Raw genomic sequence first — 25,982 nt, forward strand, 5'->3', positions numbered from 1 at the left:
ACATATAAAATGTTAATGAACAACTGATTAGGGAGACTGAAAAGAATGATTAATAGAAACAGAAAGGAAATTATCAATAATTATCCTCAGAGTATATAAACCAATTCTCTGTAAACAAAACAATCAAATTCATGGGACCTTTTTATGTAAAAACTGATGGTTAAAGTAATATGAGAATACAAGAAATAATAGCTTTTAGTAGTTAAGGATTATCAAGAACTTAAATAAGACTCATCTTAAATAGGATTGTCCTATCTCACACCTTATACAAAATTAATTCAAAATGGACCAAAGACCTAAATATAAAAGCTACAATCATAAAACTCCTAGAAGAAAATGTAGGGGAATGTCTTCAAGATATTGTGGTAAGCGGTAATTTCCTAAACCTTATACCCAAAGCACGAGCATCGAAAGAAAGCATGGATAAATGGGGCCTCCTCAAACACTTCTGCGCATCAAAAGACTTTGTAAAGAAGATGAAAAGGCAGCTTACTCAATGGGAGAAAATTTTTGGAAAGCACATATCCAATAAAAGTTTTTCTTTTCCTTTTCTCTTTTTTTTCTTTTCCAATAAGGGTTTGATCTCCATGTTTATAAAGAGATCATATATCTCAAAATAAAAAGAAAAGCAACCCAATTAAAAAATGGGCCAAAGACTTGAATATACATTTCCCCAAAGAAGAAATGCAATATGAAAAACATGTTCAATATCACTAGCTATTAAGGGAATGCAGATCAAGGCTACACTGAGATATCATTTCACAGTTTACAGAGTGGCCATTATTACAAAAAAAGAAAACTTCAAGTGCTGGAGAGGATGTGGATAATTAAGAACACTCCTTCACTGTTGGTGGGAATGTAGAATGGTGTAGCCTCTGTGGAAAATGGTTTGGTGGTTCCTCAAGAAACTAAATATACAACTGCTGTATGATCTAGCATTACTAGTAATATATTCAGAAGAACTGAAAGCAAGGATGTGAACAGACATTTGCACACTGATGTTCACAGCAACATTATTTACAATTGCTAATATGAAAACCCAAGTGTCCATCAACAGATGAGTGGGTAAACAAAATGTAGTACAATGTAGTATTATTCAGCTGTAAGAAATGAAATTGGGATGCATATGACAACATGGATGTACCTTGAGGACATTGTGTTGAGTGAAATAATCCAGACATAAGTCATATTAAAATCACAAAGATGATTGTGGCTAAAGGGTTGGTCTGTGGATGCAATATTTTAATTGAAAGGAAGATAGAAAATAATGTAGGGACTGTTTAACAGTGATACTGGTGGTAGATGAAGATTGTAGTTAATAGCATAAGAATGTTCTCCTTTAAAATTGTTAAGTGTTAAGTATATGGGAAAATTACAACTAATGTAACTTACAGATTATAGCTAAAAGTAATATTGTAATATTTTTTACAACATGCAAAGAAGATATATCAATTCTAATGGACAACAATAGGGGGATATATGACGGTATGTGATTTTTCCTTTTGGAGTAATAAAAATGTTCTAAAATAGACTGAGGTGTTGACAGCACAACTCTGTGATGAATATGAGAGTGACTCAGTGTACACTTTGATTGGACTGTACAAAGAATGGGACTGTATAACACAATGAATCTTGTGGTAGAAGATGGACATTGTTAACCGAACACATGAGAACATTCTCTCATTAACAAGTGAGGCAGTATGATATTATTTATGAATTCCAAAAAGAGATAATTTTATGTTTGTAAACTGGTCTGTTCTGGGCATGATAAGCTTGGACTGATTTAAATTCAAAGGCTTTTTGTTTACTTGATTAAATCAAGATTAGGGCTTTGATTGGCCACGTCATTAGGGCATGCAGGGTTGAGTCCCCACCACCTTGGTGGGCTATATAAATGGACACTCAATCAAGAAGACAGAAGTAGATACACAGAAGAACACGGAGGAAGAGAGACAGTTCCACAGACATGGTAGAGGTCCCAAGAAGAGAAATTAGCCATTCGCCTGATAGTTTACAGCTGGTTTTGTGAAGTGATCAGAGCAGCTGAGTCCAGAAAGAAATGAGCCCCTGGGAAGAAAGCCGAGGCCCATGATAGCCTACAGCTGAGATAGGAAGAAGCTGGACCCACAGAGCTTAAGAGGAAGAAGGAAGGCTGAACCCTTGCGGACAATGCCCACCATCTTGCTTCAACATGTGGCAAATGACCTTGGGTAAGAAAGTACCTCTTATGGTACCTTGAGTTGGACTTATAAGGGCCTCGTGACTATAACCTTCTACCCCAAATAAATACAATTTATAAAAGCCAACAGATTTCTGGTACTTTGAATCAGCAACCCTTTTGGCTGACTAATACAACAAGAATATAATACTAATAAAGGGTGTCATTAACTGGGTGGGTTGGGGGGAAAAACAAACAAACGTAATATTGGTTAGCAGAAATGTTTTGATGATGCTCTTTCACAGTTTATAACAATTGTTTCACAACAGTGCAAGGTACTGGTGTTGGGATAATGTATGGGATCCCTGTATGATTATATGCATGTTTGTTCTGGTCAAAGATAAAAGCAAGAACTAAAACACACATATGTAAAATGATAAATGCATTCATTTTTACATTATATATTTATATTCACAAGAAATTTGTTTATAGTGGGGTTTCCAGGGAAAAGTGCAGGGTTAGTATAAATATTTTCTTTTCTCAGGGAACTATACTCTTGCACTCTCTTCCTATAAGTGGCATTAAATCCACATCCAAATCCAGGATTGGGCATATGATTCAATTCAGGCCAATTAGAGCATTATGATCTCCTGCCCACAGTAACTAATTCAGAGACAGAGAGATGACCTAATCAAAGATAATGAGACACAGAGATTTTGTACATTCCCTTTTCTACTGGCCTGGAACCTTGAACTTATGATGGGCTAGTGACCCTGAGAATGAAGCCAATATGGTAAAAGGAAAGTTATGAGAAGAGAAGATATTGAGTCTCTGTATCAAGCCGTAGTTAAAGACAACTGTTAGCCTTTTCAATTATGTGAACTCATAAATTCCCTTTTGGGGCTTAGGCCAGTTTGAGATGGGTTCTCTGAAACAGATAGATCCCTAACTAATGCAAATATTTACTTCTACTTCAAAGACACTGAATCCTCCTCTCCATTAGTTAGAGAATGCTACCTATTATGAATCAAATCTTGTTTCGAGCAAGCCTAAATTTAAGAAGAGTTGTAAATTTTCCTAAGTACTTAGATTAATAATGTGTACATATCATCACCTAAGTCTTGATTATGGTCCAAATCAGGTAATTCATATACATACTTAACAGAGATTGTTTAGTGTGAGATTCCTATCAAGACATTATTTCATGTGGAAAAGCTTTCATTCAAAGCATTTCATGTAAATGTAAGCTCTCCAAGAGAGCAACAGTTTACATTGCTCAGGAGTACTGAAAGACATAATCAATGGATGTTTACATAAACTCTGAGTTTTATATGAAAGGTTTTATTTTTAGAATACTAACAGAATTATTTTAAAAGCTTACATTATTTGTAATATCTCACAAATAATGTTGGAAAACTTGTGCAAGTGAGGCAGTGTGTCTGTTCAAATGTGAGCTGTTAGGGGCAAATGAGGGAGAGTGCAATCTCAATCATTAGTTTTTCATTAAGGATTGGTTATTCTTAAGGGAAAAAGTGGTAAAAAATGTAAGCTCAATCTACAGTGAATATTAATACATATAATAGATCTTTGTTGCTGTTACTACTACTACAGGGCATGGTGGTTTGGAACTGTATGTATCCCAGAAAAAAAAAGTTCTTAAATTTAATCCATTCCTGTGGGTGTGGCCCCATTGTCACTAGGACCTTTTGAACTGAAGGCTACTTCAGTTAAGGTGTGACTCATCTCATTCAGGATAAGTCCTTTAAAAATGGAATGAAATCAGAGAGAGAAAAGCCGTGGAAGTAAGAGCTGAAAGCAAGGAAACACAGAAGAGAAGGGAGAGGCCAGCAGACACCCTCACCGTGTGATTTGCCATATGGCAGAGGAGTCAAGGATCATTGGCAGTCAGTCTTAGGGAAGAAAGAATCACCTCAATGATGCTTTGATTTTTCTCAGCCTCAAAACTGTAAGATAGGGGGAGCAGGTGTAGCTCAAGTGGTTGAGCACCTGCTTCCCATGCACAAAGTCCTAGGTTCAATCCCTGGTACCTCCTTAAAACAAAACAAAACAAAAAATTAAGCTAATGCTCTCTTCAGCAGTGCATATACTAAAAATGGAACAATACAGAGAAGATTAGCATGGCCCCTGCACAAGGATGACATGCAAATTTGTGACACATTCCATATTTAAAAAAGCAAAATACCTGTAAACTAACAAATTCCCATTGTTAAGCCAACCCATTTCATAGTATCTGCTTTCAGCAGCCTAGAAAACTAAAACAGAGTTTCTAAATTCAGCACAATTGATCCTTGGAATCTGCTAATTCTTTCCTGGTGCTTTGTAGGATGCTCAGCAGCACCCCTGGCCTTGACTCACTAGATCCAAGTATAAACTCCTACTTATAACAAGCAAACTATCTATAGGCAATGCCAAATGTCTCCTGGAGGGCAAAATCACCCATTAATCTAAAAAAAGAAACACCAGGCTTCCCAGAGTCTCACAATATACATAGCTATAAAGCAAAATTACCAAGTGAAGCAGATTATTCATTTCTATTCCCTAGAAATTACTCTATCCCCAGAAATTACACTACCTAACTACCAAAGCCAGGTGAACTGACAAATAAGGTCCTAGCTAAAATGCCTTCAATCCACCCCAGATACAGACCTATCATCGTATCCTCTGTTATGGCTTTCAAAAGCCTTCCAATCTTTAGTAAGACCACTCATATGATATAATGGATAACTGTGATTTTCTAGGCAATCTTCTAGCATGATCCCGTAGCATCTCTATTTGTGCCATCTATTCATTAAAAAGCTTATTACTGAATTATTGCCTCTAGTAATAACAGCTGAAGCCAGGACCTTCTAACTGGTAAGTCTGCATCATCTCCCAAGTCAGATGAGAAGCAACAATCCCACAGATATCACTATAGTGAGACAAATTCTATCAGCTCAGTTGACCAAATAATATAAAAACATCAATAAAGCAGCAGCTATAGATACTCAGATTGCAGCAGATCTCTGGAAATGAGCAAAAAACAGGAAGAGTCAGAATAAAAGAATGGTGGCTGCTCCAGTTGGCAAAATCAAGAGTTTAAATAAAAATCTGATTTGCCTCCCTGGTCTGTTTCTTTGGCACCAGAATTCTTTCCTCTCTCCTTTTTATGGAACAGTTAGTAGTAACAAATTGCAGAACCTAGGTGTAAGCAATGTTTCAAAAGAGAGATTTACTGTTATTTATCAAAAGTGAAATCGCATCAGAATCAGATCCTCAGTTACACAACAAATGCAATACTTTTATTTACCTTCTTTTACAGATGCGGGGGGGGGGGGGGGGGGGGGGGGGGGGGAGCACCATCAGCTTGTATCTCCTACCTTGTATAGTACCTCCAATGAAAATATTTTTAACACCATTTACTAAGTGGTAGATTCTAGCAAGCAAGTCTATTTTCCTAAGAAATAATCATTAATAGGTTAACTACTGCAATATGTCTTAATGCCAAATAATTAAAAACTGAGAAATGATTTTATATTTTTACTACCAACTAATGTTGAAAGTTTCACATAATAATTTGGCAACAGGGTTGTTTTTCTAACTGAGCACAGTCATAAACTATTCTACTTCCTTAAGAATTAAAAAAAGGGGGGGGGGATAACTTGAAGGCTATGAGTAGAAAGAAGGGGGAGAGAAATTAGAGACAATGCTTTGAGAAAAAAGAGAGAGAGAGATTGGATCAGATCACTGGTCTCAGTTTCAAAGTAAGAGATAACTTCCCCAAAATTTCCACTGGGTTTTTTTCAGTCTAAGTGTTACAGCTGTGTCAGGAAAAGGTCAGTTTAAGAACAAAGTGTATAAAGCAGTGAATGAATGCTTTATTAACTAACAAGTGTTTCTTGGTTTGGAGAACAAAGAATGATTTTTGGTTTCTAGGCTGTCTCAGTTATTGCTTCTTGGGCTTTTGGCTAAGATCAAGTATAGGCTATCAGGGCATTCTTAGAAATAAATTAATTTTAATCCTTAAAAGGTGATTTATTGAGGCATGAAAAAGCTTAGCCCTTAAAACAATCTCAAGAAGATCAGTGTAGCCTCACAGCTTAGTCAGACAGGAGAACAGCAGTAAGAAATGAAGTTGTGAAGTAGCCAAAGGCCAGATTATGCAGGCCATGGGAAAGAAGAGAGTAGAGAGTGAAGTCATTTACAGTTTTGAGTAATATATCCTAACTTACATTTTAAAGACCAGTCCTCCTTTTATGTTGGGAACAGGTTAAAGGAGTACAAGAGTATAAATTAGCTAGTGGAAGTAATGAAATTACTAAGAGGCTATTGCTGTAGCTCAGGGAAATTGGTAGCTTAGACTAGAGTGGTAGCACCAAAGAGATATATAAGGAAGTGGAAGTGACCGTATTGGCTGAGAGAGATGAAAAGTGCAGGACAATGAAAGATGACTCTGAGGTTCAAAATGCATCCAGCACAAAACCCATCTCTTGAATGCAAAAATGACCCTATTACTCTTTTAGGCTTTTGCATAAGGTTCTGAAGCAAATCTATGTGAGAATAATAGGATCTTCATATTACAGCAAAGAGCACCTAATCAAAAATATATAATATTATAGCTAGTTTTTTATCTCTTTTAGAGGCTATTCATGATTTTTTCCTTAACTGGGAAATGAAAAGCCTGCAAAATTAGAATCTCTTTTATTTATTTTAGTTCTTCCTCAAACACAAGCTTTATTAGACACTTATTCATGAGTGAAAATTAAAAGAAAAAAGACCACTGAAATGTAAAAAGAGCAAAAGGGGGTTTACTGAGATTTGTTTTTAAATTATAATTTTTTAATAGGACTTGAAAAACAGAATGAATTTCAACAGCTGGAAATTACACTGGGTTCATGTTAAAGAAATATTTCTGCTGCTGTTCGCAAACATGATGAATGGAGAGCAGCTTGCAAGCTTGATGGATAATAATAAATGTTTCATTGTTTGAAACAATTCTAAGTACTGCATGGAAGTACATGCAGTTAGTTACTTGCCATGACTTGCAGGTAATTTTTTTGCTTTTTGTTTCCTTTTTATCTAGGCTGCAATATGTTTTTCGCTTTTAGTATTTGATGATAGAAACTAACAGCTCTCCTCCCTCACCAAGTATATATATATTTTTCATCTTTGATACTTGGAACATAAAAAGCAACAAAATAGAAGTCAATAACAGAAAGAAAACACTGTCTTGGGAATGGATGGCATTATTAAAGTTTATTCTTTATTAAAATTTATTCTTTTTAAAAGATATTTTCAAGCTTGTTTTAATAATTCACAAAACATACAACCTCATATATGCACAAAGAAATTAACTGAGGTGGAAATACTTACCCTACAATTATTTTAAGAAGTGCAATACCACGATCTGCCTTAAAACAAACCTCAACCAGCACTGTAAAGCCCCTCTAGTTCACAGTTAACACATCTGGGAAACCAAACTATATATAGTGAAACTCAGTCCTCATGTAAAACCAATTAATAGCCAAAAGAAAAACAACCAAAAGGAATGAGAGGAGCGAACCAAGAAGCCAAATACATTGCATTACTCTGAAGAAGGCTTTTGTTAGATGGAATAAATTTACTCAAAGACTGAAGGGGGAAAAAAAATTTTAAGAGAGCAAAGTAGAAGTCTCTGTCCTTTCTGTTCTCAGATTTATCATCCCAAACTACAGCAGAATGAAAAAGGGAATGGAAATTCTATCTTAAATGAAACTAGACAAAAATCTACCACCCCTAATTACAATACATGGGAAAGAGCTATCAAAGGCAGTGAACCTCAAGCAGGGGTATAGGAAGATGCTGAGAAGAGGTCTTTGGCTGTAGATTCAGGCAAGGTAAAGAAAGATACTCTGAATTGTCAACAGACTTCTGGCTACCAGTGCACTGGCAAGTAACCAGTAAAGGTTAAAACACTTTCATGTAGACAATCCTGTGTCATAAGGTGCTTCACTGTCAACAAGGAAGAATTCATGCTAATCCTGTCCTCCCAGACCCCATATTACTCCATTTCAAATGTGATCCAGGTAGGATTCAATTCAATCACAGATAAATAAAAAGAAACTAACACAGAACCTAGAATAGGAAAAAGTTAGGAGAAAGAAGGATGGGGGGAGGGACAAGGAAGAGGAGGGAAGAAAGAGGGAATAAGGGGTTGGAGAACAGGAAAAATGGATGAGCAAAGTCATCAGAAATATGTTGCCACCAAACAGATGCAAATCATGACAAGAATTATCACTTTTAATTCAACTTAAATGAGAAGAATTACAACAGTTCTTGCAAGATATGGCAAAACCACATAACAAGATGGATTTTAATGAGCTTGCAGAGCTCATTAAAGAAATCTAAACAAGAAGCTGCTTAAAGCAGAATGAGCATTACTGAAAATTCAGTAAGGCACATGGAAGACAAAACTAAGAAATGAGCAAAAGGAAATGGAAATGAAAAATGACTGTGGTTAACAGTACACATGGGAAGCGGATCTGGCCCAGTGGATAGGGTGTCTACCTATCACATGAGAGGTCCAAGGTTCAAACCCAGGGCCTCCTGACCCGTGTGATGAGCTGGCCCATGCACAGTGCTGATGCTCACAGGAGTGCCATGCCACACAGGGGTGTCCCCATGTAGGGGAACTCCATGCGCAAGGAGTGTGCCCCGTAAGGAGAGCGACGCAGTGTGAAAAAAGTGCAGCCTGCCCAGGAGTGCCACCGCACACACGGAGAGCTGACGCAGTAAGATGACGCAACAAAATGAGACACAGATTCCAGGTGCCGCTGACAAGACTACAGGCGGACACAGAAGAACACTCAGCAAATGGACGCAGAGCGCAGACAACTGGGGGGGGGAGGGGAGAGAAAGAAAAAATTAAAATTTCTTATAACTAAAAACAAAAAACAAAACAGTACGCATATGTGAGCATTCTCTATGAACTATAACAAATGTACTATACTAATATAAATAAATTGTTTAATAAAAACAAATTAGAGAGAATTGGATGTAGTGAGTGAGAAGGACCACTAAACACTCACAAACTGCCTCTCCCTATCTTTATAAAAAGCAGAAGGCCTATCAACTGGCACAACAATTAGAGGCAAATACAACAGGGAGAAAAGACAAATGAAGGTATATTATAAGAAAAAGCAGGCATTAGTCAAAACTGTCAAAATACACATCACTTTTAAGAGTCACTCAACAGATACATATGAAATGCATACCATGTATCCTATATTGTTTTGTTAGATAAATCCCTGCACCCAAGAAGATACTTATCAAGTTTAAAAACAAACATACACAAAATAATTAGAAAATAATGCAAGAAAAAATATATAAGCTAGGCTCAATTTCATACCTTCCACTATTCAGACTTTTGGAAATTCTGAAAAGAGGAAGATCAGTATGGGCCTTGAGTCATCAAGTAGGAATTCACAGAAGGGGAGAGAAATAAGATGAAGAAGAAAACAATAGAAGAAGAGAGCAAAGAGTTTTACAAAATGAGTAAAGACTATAAGTCAAAGTGGAGAGGCAAAAATGAACATAGCACATATGCAGGGTACTAAAGAGAGCAGACCAAAAGGTTTATGTTAGCAAATTGAAAAAAATGAGGTTATGACAAGGTCAGTTTTTGGAAGGAATTGAGAAATCAGAAAGAGGAATTTAAATGGAATTTAAAATGAACTTATAGATACTGCAAAGAGATACGATGAGAGCAATGTTTCAGGGAATGGCAGAGATGAATTAGCATGGAGAAGAAAATGTAGTCAGTGAAAATGGTGGGCAGCAGTAGAAAAAGTAAACAGTGACAAAAAAATAGAGTTTGAAAACATCAGAAAAGAAAGAAGGAAAAAGGAAGTGAAGATGATTCAATGTTTCTATCTAGAAAAGCATAATGAAAGACTAGTGGCACGTTTGATCACAACATCTAAAACAGAAAATTTTGTCTGTTTTCACATCTTTCCCTTAATTAATGCATGCTAAATGAGACCCTCCAGCATTTTTCAACAGCAGAAGTTTATCTTAGTAATATTACCACAAAAAAACTAAGACTAGGAATATATTTTAAATAGAATATCTTGGTTTTGGGGTGGAAAAAATATGGTATCTGCTATTTACTTCAAAATAATCCAATGGGGGAAAGTATATATGAAGTAAGATTGGTCATGAGTTAGTAACATCTGAAAATGGGTGATGGGTACATGGGGGATTAAATTATTCTCTCCATTTTTTATATATGTAGGAGTTATTCATTATAATAACTTTTTAAAAACCTTCTTGTAACTATTCAACATCTATTCACATGAATCTACTCATTCACCAAGATCTCTTTTTTTTTTTTAGTTAGGCCAGGAAAAAGAATCTGTTGGGAAATAGCAGAAAGAACAGAGTTTGCTGAGAAATGGGACAGTAGGACGCAAATATACACCAACATTTGGTGCGGGCTCCTCTAGGCACAGAGTGCCTTGTGTGGTTACCTTTTAAACTGTTAATTATTCTTTTCCCTTGCTAACGCTAAGGGGAGGGCCCCCAGTTGTTATTGGTTACCCCACCAATGATGGGGGCCAATGATGAGGCCTATTTGGAATATATGGGGCCAAGGGGAGGTCCTAGAAAGTGAAACTGGGACCTCAAGGTTAACTCAAGGTCTAAGCAAGGTCTTGCAGCCATGTTGTCAGTTAGCCATGTTGTGGCTTATATTCTCGTTTACCTGGCTAAACTGCCCCAACTTCCCCCTCAGAGGGTTCATACTTTTATTCTTAAGGAGATGCTGAGGAGTGATGATCAGAGCTCCCTTTTGAAGTTAAGGAAAAGATCATAAAATTTGGCAATGTAACTTTTAAATAATTTTTTACAAAAAAAAGCAAGTCTAGCACACATAGCCATTGCTAAACATAACTGCAAAAAGTCATAAAAAAAATATATATATATCCTTCTACATGGCCCTTCCACATTCATGTGTACTTTAGTTGACATGAAAAAGAATTAATACAGGTAAAGTTATTCAAAATAACCTTAAAATTCATATATGGGAGCAGATGTGGCTCAAGCAGTCAAGGGCCTGCTTCCCACATGGGAGGTTCCAGGTTAGTCCCTGATGCCTCCTAGAAACAGGAACAAACAAGCAAACAAATGGGGAAAAAAAAAAAAAACTACTCAGGGGAGCAAACGTGGTTCAGTGGTTGAGTACCAGCTTCTCACATACAAGGTTCCGATACCTCAAAAAAAAAAAAAAAAAAAAGACACAAGATACATGAACTTCAAGCACTGGTATTATAGTCAAGCACTATATACTATATAGCACGACTTTGGGTTTAAATGAATCAGTCTTTGAAACGATCTCACAACACTCCCTGACACACAGTAAACACTACAGAAATATTAACATCATTGCCACTGCCGTCACCACCACCATCATCAAACACTATCTCTGTATATGCAAATCCAAGTTTTTTCTTGGTAAAAATAATGGCAAGGTTGGGGTTTGGGACACACAGTCCTTCTCTACCCTAAGAAAGCCAAGAAGCAGTAAAGCTAAAGTGAGTTCAGAAAAGCAGAGCAGCTTAGATTTTCTTTTTGTCCAAGAAAGTGGGTAGCTGTGAAAAAACTATCTGAGCTTGTAGCAGTTTGATATAATTATGATTCCAAAAATAGACATTGGATTATGTTTGTAATCTGTTCTATTACTGGGCATGATTGAGTTATGATTAAGGCTTTGATTGGGCCATGTCATTAGGCATTAAGTCCCCACCCCTTGGTGGGTGGACACTCACAGATAAAAGGCATGGCAAAGGACAGCATTGTAGCTTCTGACACAAGTGTTTTTGATGTTGGAGTTTGATGCTGAAGTCTTAAGCTGGAGCTGTAGGAAGTAAACTCACAGAGGAAAGAGAAGCCAGCCCCAGGAAGAAGCAAGCCTCGGGAAGAAAAGAACCTTGAACCCAGAGAGAAGCAAGACCCTGGAAGGGAGGAACCCAGGAAGCCTGAACCCTCACAGTCATCGGCAGCCATCTTGCTCCAACACGTGAAAATAGACTTTGGTGAGGGAAGTAACTTATGCTTTATGGCCTGGTATCTGTAAGCTCCTACCCCAAATAAATACCCTTTATAAAAACCAACTAGGGAAGTGAACTTGGCCCAGTGGTTAGGGCATCCTTCTACCACATGGGAGGTCCACAGTTCAAACCCTGGGCCTCCTTGACCCGTGTGGAGCTGGCCCATGTGCAGTGCTGATGTGCGCCAGGAGTGCCCTGGCATGCAGGGATGTCCCCGCGTAGGGAAGCCCCACGCTCAAGGAGTGCACCCCATAAGGAGAGCTGCCCAGCGTGAAAGAAAGAGCAGCCTGCCCAAGAATGGTGCCGCACACATCGAGAGGTGACACAACAAGATGATGCAACAAAAAGAAACACAGATTCCTGTGCCGCTGACAACAACAGAAGCGGACAAAGAAGATGACGCAGCAAATAGACACAGAGAACAGACAACTGGGGTGGTGGGGGAAGGGGAGAGAAATAAATAAATAAATCTTAAAAAAAAACCACAACAATTTCTGGTATTTTGCATCAGTACCCCTTTGGCTGACTAATACATAGCTTTTGCAAGTACGTAACTTTAAGAGAAGGTTTCTTTCTATTACTTTAATGAGAAATGCCTCACCTTTATCATTTACTACCCTCTAGCCACAAATAGCCATCTTTCTATTTCTCAAACAAATTACGCCCAACTCCTCAGGGCCTTTGCACCTTTGTCCTCTTGGCCAGAAATGCTTTGTCTTCTGAACTTCACATGGCTAGTTTCTTCTTACGTTTAATTGTAACTCAAAAATGTCACCTCTTCAAGAATCCTTCTATGAAGCCCCTCCAATCCACGCCCCCCCCCATGAACAGTAGGCTCCATGAGAGCAGGGGTTATATCTTATATATCTTATCCATGACTGTGACCCAGAGGCAATAAGGAAATAGACCTGTGGTTGGTGCACACCATGGGTCTGGTTAATTACCTATTAAATGAATAAGTCCATGGTGAGCACCACTGCTGGGACCAGAGATTTATTACATTCATAAAATTCCCTAAGAAACTATACTTTGTTCTTAAGAATAACAATTATAATAATGGCTACCATATAATTATAATCTTCCAGGCTAGGATATTATCTCATTTCATCTTCACAGTAATCCAGTGAGGTAGCTTTTACTGCTTCTATTCACTTGGGAAAAAAATGGCACTCCATTGTAGAAAATTGGGAAGCATGCAGTCAAACACACACACTCTTTCACTTTGTTTGTTGTTTGCTTTGTTTTCAAGAGGTACTGGGGATCGAACCCAGGAACTCTTATGTGAGAAGCAGGTACTCAAAAGCACTTGAGCTACATCCACTCCCCGACTTGTTCCCTTTCTAGGTTTACAGTGGGGATGCCCAGGTTCTCATTATGCTATTTTCTAAATGGTTGAACAATTTTACTATAAAAACTATCACTACCTTTCAACTTCTTTACCTGTAAGACTTCTCTTTACACAATTATTTCTTTCAGTCATAAACTCACATTTTACACTAAGCTATGCACCAATTGCTTGTCTAGAATTCTGACTTAGATTAGAGTAGCAATATAAGGAATATACTGGGCAAATATCACATAATTGAAAACAGAATATATTTCTGGTTGTACTTCAATTTTTATTTCTATAATAACTGAGTAATAATTGGGTTATAAAAATTTATGGCACAGTAATGTCTAATGTTACATATACAGATCACTACATTTTGAGCATCCATCTTTTTTCCTTTTCACTCTATCTTCCTACCCAGGCAACATAAGAAAAATGGTTCACAAATTAACAAAATGCTGAACGTGACTGAATCCTCTATATTTACTTTTCAGTGATTTGATTCCAAATGAATATATTAAAAGTCTCTTCTTTAAAAATTACCTTTCTCTCTAAACATTCACCTGGGCTACAGTTGATACCAGTTCATGACTTAGACAAGATAAGGGAGCAATGAATTAATGCATTATTGGACCATTTTAAAATTTACTTATAACTGAGGTACTTATTGAAGTCCCTACCAGGTGTAGAAAAAAAATGAACCTAAGGAACAGCAACTGAGACATTAGCAAGGATCCCTGGTACTTAAATACATTGCAACACATCAATGGAGACTCAAGGAGGCAGGTAAGGGATAGAAAAGTCCCTAGGGAGAGTAAGACAAGCCACACCTTAGTCAAAGGAGCTCTACTTTTTTCTGTCCTGGATCTCTTAGATTTCCCATATATGGTCTACATATGAAGAGGATTTTGCAATTATAACAAAATTAAAGCACTGCAAAAGAATACTGAACATATGTATTCACATTTCCAGTCTTTGAAACATACATTTGGAATGAAGCTAGGGGAGCAAGTGTGGCTCAATTGATTTGAGTTCCTGCTTCCCAATGTTCAAGGTCCCAATTCCTGGTACCTCCTAAAAAAAAAGAAAACAAAAGAAACTGGACAAAGTTCCAATAAACATCTTAGAAGGATGAGTCTTATCTGCCAGGCTCTGAATTAGGCTAGAGATATTTTTAACTGTAAACTTCATTAAAAAACATTAAACAGAAACAGAGCCTCTCTGTATAGCATCTTGTCAAACAGTTGACAGTGAAATGGAAGGAAAACCCTTCCTAATCCTTTCATCAAGCCTGAATAATAAAATGCCATTATTGAATCATCATTATTCTGAACCAAATGTGATATGATCATAAAACACAACACGGAAGGAGTAAAAATGCACATTTCCCTCCCTAAACTTATTAAGGATGACCATTAAACCCCACTTTCCTCTGAGAGTGTGATTTACATGGTAACCAAAAATGCATGAAAATAAATTGTCAATTCTATCTCTTCTTTCTCTTTATGCTTTCTATTTTTATGGCGGTTGTAACTCTGCAACCCATAAAGAGTGGTAGTGAATATTGCGTGAAAGCAAGAGAGTCAACATTAACTAATAAAGGCAGATCTTATCAGAGAAGAACAAAAGTTACTAGCAAACCTTAGGTTACCGTGAAAATAACACATAAATACACTGCCAGATTTCAAAGTATACTAAATATGAATCTGTGAATGCTATCAAATTTACTTAATATGTATTTTTAAAAAGATGATTGAATGAGTAAAGTCAAATGTGCAATTTATTTTATTTTTTTAAGGATTTATTTTTTATTTATTTCTCTCCCATTTCCCCCTCCCCTCCAGTTGTCTGCTTTCTGTGTCCATTCGCTGTGAGCCCTTCTGTGTCCGTTTGTATTCTTGTCAGCAGCACCAGGAACCTGTGTCTCTTTTTTGTTGCATTATCTTGCTGCATCAGCTCTCCGTGTGTGCAGTGCCACTTCTGTGCAGGCTGCGCTTTTTTTGTGCTGGGCAGCTCTCCTTAAGGGCGCACTCCTTGCACGTGGGCTCCCCTACACGGGGGACACCCCTGCGTGGCACGGCACTCCTTGTGCGCATCAGCACTGCATGTGGTCCGGCTCACCACACCAGTCAGGAGGCCCTGGGTTTGAAACCTGGACCTCCCATGTAGAAGGTGGACACTCTATCCGTTGCACCAAATCTGCTTCCCGCAATTTATTTTAGATGTCATTAACTAGATGTCCAAATCACTAAATCATTATGTTTAAGTGCCTAGTTAGATAAAGATACACTTGATGTTAGAGGCAAGACTTCTTTTCAAAACTAAACAGATAAAACAATTTTTAGTCTAAAAAGTAGCTATGAATGACTGTTTCTGCACACATAATACTATAAATGTATATTCCAAATTCATTATATATTATTTATCATTCATTTATTTACAAAATTATCTTCTCTGGACAAAAATATTTCTTTTCAAAATTTTCACCAAAATATTTAAAATGAGTTATATGATTTGGATGAACATAGTGTAAAACCTAAAAAAAATTATGTAAATATGAAGACTGGGCCTAAATTAAACAGCAGTTCATTATTTCCAATGGGAACAAATATGTTCAAAAATATTTTCAATTTAGGATCCCTTTATCCTCAAACACACACACACAAATCAATCACAATTAATATGCTATCAATAAACATGCAGAAACCAAAATTTTAAAAATAAGGTAAAAATTTTTAAAAAAGCATGTACATGGATGAATCTTAAAGGTATGCTGTTGAATAAGATAAGCCAGACACAAAGGGGAAATACTGTAGGATCTCACAGATATGAAATAATTAGAATAGGTAAATTCACAGAGTAAAAAACTAGAATACAAGAAGCTGGGGTGGAGAAAGGAATAGGGAGTTAATGCTTAATTGGCACTGTCTTTATTTGGGGTGATGGAAAAGTTTTGGCAGTAGATGCTGGTGATGGTGGTACAAAATTGTGAACGTAATAAACAGTATTGAATTATATACTTGATGTGGTTAAAAAGGGGAAAGTTTAGCTTGCATGTATGTTGCAAAATAAATTTTTGGAAAAACACAAAATGGACTGAACAACACAGTGAGCCCTAATATAAACCAAGGACTACAGATTATATTATAAAAAGTACAGTTGTAACAATTTGTACCATACCAATGCAAGGTTGCGAGGTATTAATAATAAAGAAGGTATATGGGAACACTCTACACAATTATCTGTAAAACTTACAACTTCTCTTTTTTTTTTTAAGAGTTTTTTTTCTCTCTCCTTCCCCAACCCCCCCCTCAGTTGTCTGCTCTCTGTGTCCATTTGCTGTGTGTTCCTCTGTGACCACTTCTATCCTTAACAGCAGCACCAGGAACCTGTGTTTCTTTGTGTTGCGTCATCTTGCTGTGTCAGCTCTCCATGTGCGCGGCGCCATTCTTGGGGTGGCTGCACTTTCGCGCTGGGCAGCTCTCCTTACAGGGCACACTCCTTGCGCGGGGACGCCCCTGCATGGCAGGGCACTCCTTGTGCACATCAGCACTGCGCATGGGCAAGCTCCACATGGGTCAAGGAGGCCTGGGGTTTGAACCGCAGACCTCCTATGTAGTAGGCAGACGCCCTATCCATTGGGCCAAGTCTGCTTCCCTACAACTTCTCTTAAAAATCTATTTTTGCTGAAAATTAAAACTCCTGACGATTTCTAATTTTTAATGTCTAAATTCCATGTTATAAAATATGTAAATATGACTATTAAATTTCACATCTAACATGATGATATTTTCTTCTAAACAATTATCTGTTGAAGCTTGAAATCTGGTATAATGGATATTTTGTGTAAAGTGGAATATTCAGTACTTTATATTTCTGGGAGAGCTAAAATTTCAATTTTCCTTATGCCAAAGTGATAATTCCCCTAAGTCCTTAATTTTACAGTACCAGTTATTTTCTTGAAGGCAAGTTTCTAACCATTTTATGTATATTATTCCTTTTTAATAACTTATTAATTTATCAGTGGATCTAAACCTTTTTTTGTTTCATGGACCCCTTTGTCAATTAGGTGAAAACCACAGACCCCTTCTCAGAATGTAACAGCAGATAGTTTTATGACACTAGTGTCATAACTAGTGTCCGGTCTAACTACTGTAATTTCAAAATATGGATGAGCATAAGTGATTTTTCGAGATATGCAATTGTAATGTGATATGAAATGAATAATACTGTAATTTATTACATACATTCATAAGTGAAGGAAATGCTAGAGTTCATTTAGAGGTCATAGGAAATAAAGATTATAGGTTGATTTTTTTTCAATTCAAGATCATGGAACCCCTGAAATCTTGGAAAGCCATGGACCCCTTGTTACAAACCCTGGTTCTAAACTGATTTCTCTCCCAAATAAGAGGCTAACCATCTTAAAAACCACACTAGTCAGTTACAGAACTCAGAATCTAATGAGAAAAATAAGGTTGCATACAAAGTCACAAGACAAAAAATCGTTATCAGCTGTTATGGATGATGTTAATTTTTATGTTTCACTAAAATGAACGTTTAAAGGCAGAACACTAAAGATTATGTTTTACCCATTTTGATTGTTGTACCAATGAGGGCAGAATCCCAACTTGAATTACCTTAAACAAAACAGGGGGGCTTTTTGAAAAGATAGGTGGTCTCACACCCCACCCTCTATAAGGCAGAAAATATGGCTGCAGGGCAAACTGAAATCTCATCTTTTCTATTTGGAGAAAAGGCAGCTGACCTGACTAGCTCCAGTTTTAAAATATAATCCAAAAGAACACTGACTGGTCTGAAATAATGTGCCCATCCTTGAGCCAACCAGAGCAGCCAGGAAAGTGGAGCTACAGCCAGTGGGGTATTGTGACTGGCAGCTTTCTCTAGAACTAAACAGAATTAGGTGGATTGATTCTCCAAAAGTAGGGTACTGTTGCTAAATAACAGAGGGCAATGATAGCCAAATAAAAGTTCTGAGTCAAGAAAAAGAAAAGCTGTCCACATCATTGAGTAATAACAGACATGATTTTTATGATTTTTATGTTAACATTCTGAAATTAGGGTACATCTTATAGAGAACGAAACTACTACTTGTTGGCCTGGTGACAATCAAGACATAATTGGTATTGTCTATGCATGCACCAACCTGTTAGTCCTGGTAACAAGTCTGGACCATGAAAATCCTTCAAAATTTCAATCAGTAAGCCGACTGAAAACATTTCAGGAAGTGAAATGAATCCTAATTGACTTTGGAATACTTCCCACTGACACATTCATGTAAAATCATGAAAATTTCTCTTCCCTTGAAGGTAGACTCAACTAGTGATTGGCTTCTAACCAATATTATGACAGAAGTAATAGTATATGACTTCCAAAAAAGAGGTCATAAAATACACTGTGGAATCCTCCTTGCTTACTCTCCTGGATCATCTGTCCTGAGGGCAGGTAATGACTGTGTTGTGAGAACACACTAGCATCCCTATAGAAAGGCATTCTCCTACAGAGCATGTAAGTGTTCCAGGCTTGGAAGCAAATCCTACAGCCCCAGTAAACCTTTCAGATGACTGCAAGCCCAGCCAACATCTTGAATGCAACCTCTTAAAAGACCTTACATCAGAAGCACTGTGCTAAATCACTTTTGAATTCTTGACCCAGAGAAGCTGTGAGATAATAAATATTTTTTTGTTTAAGCTGTTAAGTTTTGGGGTAATTTATTGTTAATCAATAGAAAACTACCAAACTGCATACTTTAGCTCTGATTACCAAGATTTCCAGAACCTATCTGCATCTCTCACACACAAATAACTATTTCATTATCTATTTCTTTAATTGAAGTAATAAATTTGTTAAGAAGCATTTCTGAATGAGTCATTTTGTTCTGTAATAAATTGGAGATGCAGGATAATACGGATGCTTCTCTATAAAGGGATTTAATGGCTTAAAAAAAGAATTAAAAGTCTAAAGAGAGCTTTTATGGTTTTTAAATATAAGTATTTTCAAGATATCACTTCAGTTCTATTCACAGCTTCCAGCGAAAGCAGATATGAGGTCAACATCTTTTGCACACCTATCGGTTGCCTTGCTCTTTCATGTTGTTCTTAACTTATTTAAATTTGATTTTTAAACGCGTACTGATATAAATGTCTCACAACTAATATATATAAATTTGATCATTTCAGATGCTTTTTCATGTAATTTTTTTCATTTTCTTTTTTTGCTTGCTGTCTCCTTCTACTCTTTTCTCTATTCCTGTATCACCTTATAACTTTCGCATAATCACTGTCCAAGAAACAAACTAGCATGTATGCGTCCATATTTTTATCCATGTTTAAATACAGTTATATAAATGGTCATACACACTAAAATATACACATATGGACATATGTTGGCTTCATTTGTTTTTACAAAACAGGTTCCTATTATTGTAAATTTTCTGCACCTACTTTTTTCTCTCCCTTAGCAATAACTTGCTAAAATTCCAAGGCAAATGGTATAGCTCAAATTATTTTCCAAACCAGGAAAATATTCCATGTCACAGATATACCATAATATATTGCACTATTCAACTATGGACAGACATTTGTTTTGTTTCCCAGTTGTATGCTTCTATAAACAATGCTGCCATAAATATCCATGTGTGTATGTGTTAGTATATATATTTTTTAACAAACCAGCTCTTATATTTCTATGAGACAGAGAGTCACAGTGGTAGAACTGCAGAAGTGAAGAGACACGTATTTTAATGTTGAGGTTGCCAGATTACTGTCTAAAAAAAGGTTATAATCCTTCCTATCTCCACTAATAATGTCACATTATCCCTTTTCCTATATCTCTAACAGCAAATCCTGTTATTCTAATTTTTGTCAGTCTGATGGATGTAAAATGACATCTCATTCTTTTAAAATGCATTTCCCCAACTATAGTACATTTAAGCACCTTTTCATATTTTGGGGCTTATTTAAATGATTTCTTCTCTGAAACACCTATTTTTATCCTTAGCTAATTTATTTTATGGTTAGTTTGGCTTTTTCTTATCTACTCAAAAGAGCACTTTATATATTATCTGCTTTACATCATCTGTATATATTAATACTTATTCATCCCAAATATGTTGCTTTCTTTTAGAACTGGTATGTTGTGTCATAGAAAATTTACTAATTTCTAAGTAGAAACAGTCAAATATGCCTACCTTCTAAAGCTCTAGTTTCCAATCTCAGTTGAGAAGGGAGCATTCCCCAACCCTAGATTAACATTTATCTTAACTGATTTTTACTGTTGGTTTTAAATCTTTTATACATTTGGAAATATTTCGCCATGTGATACAAGATGAGCCCAATATCACCAATACAACGAAATAATCACAAAAACTCTAATTCAATAAACATATACAGAACACCTAGAACTCAATACATGTTCATGGAACAGCTATAATGGGTAAGGAAACAAAGTAAAATTCTACGGAGAAAGGGTTTTAAGCAGATAATGCTCAGCTGGGCACACAGCATTGTCCACACAGTCAGGTCTTCCTGTGTACTGTTACTATTACATAAAGTACAGACAATCCAATTTTTTGGCTCAGGACAAATATTTGAAATAGATTTTTTCAAGGTCATTATGACGAGATTATATATTATAATGACTCAAATGTGGCAGATAAGCAGAAGGTACTAAATGGCTCCTAAAATTTTCTGCATTACCACATTTATTCATTACATTTCTGCCTCTATTCATAAAGTTTAATTCTTAATCCTGATGACATACTTATTTCAACACTATATAATATTCTAAGAATAAGCTGTTTTTTGGCTTCTAGATTTTTCTGCTCTTCCAGAACATTTCAGTGGTGCCAGCCTAAGGTCAATATAAAATGTATTCTACTAATACAGTAGGCGAGAGAGGGGCACTAAACTGGCCAACATCAATCAGGTTTCCTCAGTTTGACTAATAACAGGTGCTCCCTCCACAGCAGCATAATCAAAGAATTGTATACCCTAGTTCTTTTTTTTGTTTGTTTTGAAACATCACTTTTGATCTCTGTGCAACTTATTATCAAAGATGGCATTTTGCCTGCAGCAGTCTTTCAATGAACTATTGGGGTGTGCCCATCCACACAGATCTCAAGCTCAGTCCCCAAAGCCCCTTTTTGAATTTGAAAGGCAAGCAGAGTAACCACCACAAAATATACAAGTGGTTATTTCTTGCTCTGGGACTCATATTCAAATACGGGTTAAAAATGCTCAAGGACAGAACCTTCCTTAAATGCTTCTCAGAATCCTTTAAGCATCCTGCACAGTCCTAGATGCTAGGTAAATCCTCAGTGATTGATTTACAACACACTCTACCCAACTGTAAATCCCTTCAAGGAAAGGGTCTTGTCTCATTGTCTTTGTAATCCAACTAACTGCCAGGTACCCAGTTTATGGTTCATTCATTTAAAAATTTAATGAGCATCTTGAACCATTGCTAATTCTCAGCATTGGACAGGCTTAAGGACTTTATAGTAACAAAAGCTTAAGGATATTTCCTTTTCAGAAAATGTTTTGTTTACTTGTTTTCGGTCAAGAAGATAAATTTCCTGAAAAAGCAGTTTCCTCCATAAGAATTGAATGCTTATAATGAATGCTGGCCACACTCCCACATATAGCTTACTCTAATAAAAATATTTTAAACAAGAATGTTCTGATTAAAACAAAGCAAAGTCACTCTTTGATCTGAAAAAAAGGACTAAGAATAGGGAAGTATATCAAGAATTATAAAGCTATTTTGCCTAGCTTCCACAATTTAACACTTTAAAAATAAATCAGCTTTATTTTTTGTAGTCAAAATATTTTATTCTGTGTAGCACTAAAGTAGTTTATACATATGAAAAGGAAAATCAAGATTAAAAAGTTGGATGGTAAATATGAACCTTTCACTTAAACATCAGGCCATTTGAGGAAAGAAGGAAAGGAGTATTCACAAATGGAAACCAAAGGAATACTAAAAAGCTAAGTTCTCACTGGTGTGTGCTATAAAAAATGACAGAATGAGAAAGGCTTTAGGGCAGCTAAAACATAAACCTACCAAGACCATTACCTTAAAGCAAATAAAAACTGTGCCAAAAAAATTATATCCTAAGGCCTGTCCAATGTTGAGAATTAGCAATGGTTCAAGACTCTCACTAAATTTTTTAATGAATGAGCCATAAACTGGGTACCCGGCATTTTCTTGGATTACAAAGACAACGAGACAAGACCCTTTCCTTAAAGGGATTTACAGTTTGGTAGCTTGTGCTGTAAACCAGAGGGAGGCAAGAGAGGAGCCATGGGGGGTGGGGAGTGGGAATAAAAAAAAGATTACAAGATACTATGTTATACCCTAATGCATAGGTTGTTTATTGTTAGGTAGGCAGATAATTCAAAGAACTACTGTAAAAGAGAAAGACTAGGATAGGATTAGTACCTAGAGGAAATTAGTTGAGATAGGAAAGAGGAATTAATGAGAACAACATAGTGTAAAGAAAATATTGACAATAGTTGATACATAGCCACAAGGTTAGTAAAAGGTAGAGTGAAGGATTAAGGATGACTGTAAAGTGTGATCCTCAGTGAATAACATAGATCAATCAGAAATGATCTTATTTTAAGAGAAATATGGAGGTCATTTCAAATGTGCTAAGTAACAGACATAGAAATATCCAGTGGGAAGCATATTTAGGCCAAGAATAACAGAGGTAGCATCAATTCAACAATTTGAAAACAAAATCTTAATCAAATATTGCAATTTAACAGCTGCTATTAAATGTAGTCCCCGATGATGCCATTTAAAATTTTCAGTTGCTACTTTTTTTTTTTTTTTTTTTTTTTATTTTTTATTAATTTTTTTATTTTTTATTGACTTTGTAATAATATTACATTAAAAATATATATGTGAGGTCCCATTCAACCCCACCCCCCCACCCCCCCTCTCCCCCCCCCCAACAACACTCGTTCCCATCATCATGACACATCCATTGGATTTGGTAAGTACATCTTTGGGCACCTCTGCACCTCATATACATTGGTTCACATCATGGCCCATACTCTCCTCTATTCCATCATGTAGGCCCTGTGAGGATTTACAATGTCCGGTGATTACCTCTGAAGCACCATCCAGGGCAGCTCCAGTTGCTACTTTTAAAAAACTAAAAGCATCACCATAGTAGATATATTTCCAAAAGTGCCCAAAAAAGATATTAAATATTCCATATAACAAGAATAGTTAAAAATGGGTATGGATATGCAAAAATTTCAAGAAACTAACCATAAAAACAATACCATAAGGACAAAATAAAACCAAAACCAAAAAATGTACAACTATTTACCCATGTTTTAAGAAGAAAATAAGTTGTAAACATGGGAGAACTATTTCCTCATTTTTTATTATGGTATAAAAGGAGAAAAGAAAATGTGCTATCTAAAGGGGTGAAATGAAATAGACAATGATAGCCTCCAATTGATCTATCAAGTATAATAACGACCTAGTCTGATGTAACAATACATCAGCAGATGCTATTTTAAGGTTGTCTTGATAAAATTAATTTAACAGCTACACCAGAAAAGGAGTTTACTTGATGGCACTGAGGAATGAGGAACTTATAAACATTTTGAACATTTTGAACAGAATTCTCCTTTGATCTATCATTTTTGGAGAAACAAATAATATGAGGCACAACACAGCACATTGATCAGTACTCTTCCAGAGAGTAATAACTTTGGCCCGATGAGAACGTAGAAGTTTAGAGTAAATCACAAAATAAAAGTAGTTATACCACTCAAACCTTGTAGCAGATGATTATGGCTCCATCCCATTTCCTTGGAAAATATTCTTAAAAAAACTAATGTGCAGAGCCTCACCAGAGGCCTTAGGAAATATAATGGACCTGAATCACAAATTATATTACCACTAGCTTCCATTGGTACAACTCTTTCACATCCTGACTTGCTTATTTGTTCTAGTGCCCAGTATTTAGATCATGACAAACATAAGACTGGGTTAAAAGAGGGCAAAAGGCAGGATTCTCAGTAAAAGCAAAAAACAACACAAGTAATACGGAACAGAAAGGAATGTCTTCTCAAAGATAAAAAGGGGGACGGGACCAGGGAAGAACCCCAGTGGTGTCTATGGAATAAGCTTTAGAAAAACATTTAGACACCAGGGATACATCAAGTGTTTCATCTTGGAAAAATACCCATATAAGTCCATTATTGGGAAATCTCAAAATGAGATAACACACATTTCCATTAGCAGAAGACATTTTTTTAAACACCTGTGTTCAAAGAATATAGCTGCAAATGCTTCAAAAAATATATGATCCAACAGAAACAAGGGTACAGGAAATAATGAAAAGTTCAGCAATATTTTTCAATATACATTTTTTAAGTTCATTCAATTTTACAATTTTTTCATTCCACAGATGTAAAGACTTGTTATTTCCTCATTTATTTTGCTGACATATTTACTATTGGTTTGCAAAGAACTATGCTAGTGCCATTTATTAAACTGAAAGAACAATGGAAGCTTTATTTACTATTAATGATTTTGTCATTTGAGAGATATCTTAAATTTACTGAAATAAATGATACTATCTATGTACCACAATTAATAACTGTGTTTTTTAACTTGGATAAAAAACTGAAAATAAAGCAGGTGAAATTACAATTAAACATTCTAAAAAAAAAAACTATTGATAATGGTATAATACCATTTAAAGGGGATACAAAATATACACAAATAGGGCAAAAGAAAATTTATATAAATTCTAACTTTAAAATGTTAACAAAGTTATTAACATTACAATGACACAGACATGCATATATACAAGCACTTCTGGTTTGTTTAACAAGTATGTAATAAGTATTTTAAATCTACTTAAAATTAATTAATAATAATTGAAGCCCATTTGAATGGCAGAAGATCTTCAGGTACCAAGGTTAATACTGAGAATAGAAAATTTTGTTATTTCAAAGATAGTCTAAATATAAGAGAACATACTGAATCTTTACCAAGTTTTCTCATACTGAGTAGGAATTTAAAGTTTATGACATAATTACTAAAAATACAGTTAACAGAAAAAAATTTATTTGCTAAGATACAGTTAAGACTAGTCAAGACTCCTCTTAACTAGAAATTTTTATAAGGACTACAGACACTTTATAGCTGAATCTTTCTTCCACTGGAAGCCAGAAAGTCAAATGCCAGTTGAACCTAACAAAGAATAAAATACGAAAGAACATACCACAACTTCATTACTTTCCTTAAACTGAATGAGAAAGACTGCCTCTAATTATTGTGAAAAACCTCCGGATTCTTCTGTTACAGTAGTTCACTCTGTGCTTATGGAAATTTTACAGATGCTACAGATAGGATATAC

At 36.0% G+C, this 25,982-nt stretch overlaps 1 protein-coding gene and 1 non-coding gene across 5 annotated transcripts in view; one reads left to right on the forward strand and one right to left on the reverse strand.

Moving 5' to 3' along the window:
• The window catches only part of TPK1 (thiamin pyrophosphokinase 1), a 293,158-nt gene that overhangs the window by 176,645 nt on the left and 90,531 nt on the right, over positions 1-25,982 (reverse strand). The gene's annotated exons all lie outside the window — the stretch shown is intronic.
• Positions 4,244-4,348, forward strand: LOC111764961 (U6 spliceosomal RNA). The gene has a single exon (XR_002797431.1). It is a non-coding gene; the product is annotated as a U6 spliceosomal RNA (small nuclear RNA).

The sequence above is a fragment of the Dasypus novemcinctus genome, chromosome 5 (genome assembly GCF_030445035.2).
Source record: "Dasypus novemcinctus isolate mDasNov1 chromosome 5, mDasNov1.1.hap2, whole genome shotgun sequence".
Taxonomy (NCBI): domain Eukaryota; kingdom Metazoa; phylum Chordata; class Mammalia; order Cingulata; family Dasypodidae; genus Dasypus; species Dasypus novemcinctus.